Here is a 2718-nt window from a genome sequence, read left to right as displayed (position 1 = left end):
CAGGGTATCACATAATTTTCCTATTATTAATACTAGTTTTTATCGATCAATCATAATTTTAAGATTTTGGCCTTCAAGTTGATGAAGTTTCTAGTCTTTTTATTTTACTTTTCCTATAAATTCTGGGTATGTTAGAAGAAAAAAGAAATGCTAAAAGAACCGTTCTTGCTCGTTTCTTATGAGGATCAAAAATTTATATTTATTAATTACGAAAATCCAAATACTCCTCTCCTTTGTTCGTTTACGAAATGATTTTGTCAATTTGTCGTGATTTACTTCCTAAAATCCAGATATTTGAATTTATTTACCATCTATTTGCATATTAGTAAAATTGACTTGAGGAAAATTAATGAAATTATTAGCTATGACTTAAATTAATAATTTAAATTTATTAATAAATATTTATATTATTAACATATTATTATTAGAGTTTCATGTGAGTGCACTGACAGTGTAAATCCACTGTCATTAATGTTAATAATATAAATATTAACTTCACAGACAACCAATAGCATTCCTGTTTTTTGCCACGTCATTTTAATATTTTATAATAATTCTGTTTAATTTAAAAGTAAAAAATCCCTCAACCATTAAGGGATTTGGGTTTAACACCCCACCCATTAGGCCCCCCGCCCCACCTTGGGGGGCGAAATTACCAGAAAACCAGTTGATTAAAAACGGTAAATGATTACCCGACTCTATAACGGGTAATCATTTACCGATCGTGTTTAAAACATATAAACACGACAGTTTGGGTTTTGAAACCCATTATTTCAAAACCCAAATTTCCCTCCCTCAATCGCATCCTCTCTCAAAGCTCGGTTCCACCACTTCAATCATCTCAAAGGTCGGTTCTAATCATCATCAAAGCTCCCACAAAGACCCATTCCATTACATTCAAAAGGTAAGTTTTGATTTCAATGATTTTCACATTTGAAGTTTGAATTAGGTCAATGGTTGAACACTAGGGTAGTTGATTGATGATTAGAGGTAGGTTTTGTTGTGTTTTGTTGCCTGAAATTCCATGAAACGAGTACGGGCACGAGTGGGGTGCATTTGGGTCTGTTTCTGGGTTTACTGTAATATCGGAAAATCAATTTCCGATATGATAATGGAAAATGATTTTCCGATATGGTAATGGAAAATGATTTTCCGATATGACAGTATGACAGTGCAGACTTCCAAAATTTATTTCCAATATTTAACCATGGCATGTATTTAGCTTCCAGGATTACTTTGCTGATTTGTTGAGAATTGGAAAAGATCAAGATAGATTTGATGTGTTGTGATTAGGAAAGTTGTTTATTGTTTATTGTTTATTGGAAAAGATTAAGCGCTCAAATCATATGCTTCATGTGTTGTAATTAGGAAAGTTGTTTATTGTTTTTGTTTGCTTGTGATGATGGTTGCTTGACCTTAACACAGCTAGAAATTTAATTTAATCACATTCACATGCAAACTAACAACTAATTCTCTATATTTTCCTTTTCCTATGGTTAGTTGCTAAACGATTGATTGGAAATTTCCTGATTAAGTTAAAAAATGACTCAAATGATATGCTCATATGTGAAAATCCTTTACTTATTATGACAAGTATTGTTAAATTTGTTTGTTTTGCACAGATAGCGAGAATGAAGGGCGGGAGGAAGAGGTCACGACATGCTTCCCTTCGCACCACTATCAGACTTTGTTGTCACCAAAACAAAATTATTTGCCATAGAAATGTCGCGAACCAATTTCATAAGATCATCTTTCAAAGGGAAACGCTGTTTCAGGATAAACAAGGCATAAGGCATAAAACAAGGCATAAACAAAGCAAACAAAGCATGCAAAAATTTGTGCAATGAGTACCTGATCAGTATGATACAAATGAGAGACATCTATAGATATAATCGGAGGTTCAGCTAGTGATGGTTGCTCCTCTGGATTATCATTTTCCAATCCAGCAGCATGTATCAATTGTGATTCACCAAAGAAAAAGGACTCTGTCATCCCTGGAACAAAAACGGTAAATCAATAACCGACCCTATAACGGTAAATCAAATTCCGGTATAATAACGGTAAATCATAATCCGATACATTAACGACAATTCATTTACCGATTCGATTCACGATTCAGCAGCCTAAATTACCAACTTAACTAACTAAACTAACTACTTAAACTAACAACTAACTACTTAAACTAACTATAAATAAAGTACCAAAGCTAACACCACTTACCAGAAGTTAAAAGCTTTCCCTTGGTGGTGGTGGTGGTGGTGGTGGAAATGTGGAGATGGTGGTGGTGGTGGGAAGGTGAAATGTGAGGGAGGAGTGGAGTAATGGTAGAATAAGGTAGTTTGGGCGAGTAATGGTGGTGGTGGTGGGGGGTTGTTGGAGGGAGGAGTAATGGTGGAGGGGTTGGTGGAGGGAGGAGTAATGATGAAAAGGTGATCAAACTGCCAGATTACCAATCGGTAAATGATATACCGATATCAATATAAGAATCGGTTAATGATTAACCGATATTGTTCTTCGTGTTCTGGGTAATGGGATAAAGGTGTTCATACTGAGGAACAATAACGGTAAATCATTTACCGATTGTTATTTTGACATCGGCAAATCATTTACCGATGGGTAGTTTTGGAATAAAAAAAAATGTTGGGGCGCGTAGCCTAAAGGGTGGGGTGCCAAACCCAAATCCCAACCATTAACGTTCTAACGCCGTGCAGCCCTGCA

This window comes from Lotus japonicus, chromosome 5 (assembly GCF_012489685.1).
Source record: "Lotus japonicus ecotype B-129 chromosome 5, LjGifu_v1.2".
NCBI lineage: Eukaryota > Viridiplantae > Streptophyta > Magnoliopsida > Fabales > Fabaceae > Lotus > Lotus japonicus.
Note: the sequence above shows the minus strand (reverse complement) of the source record.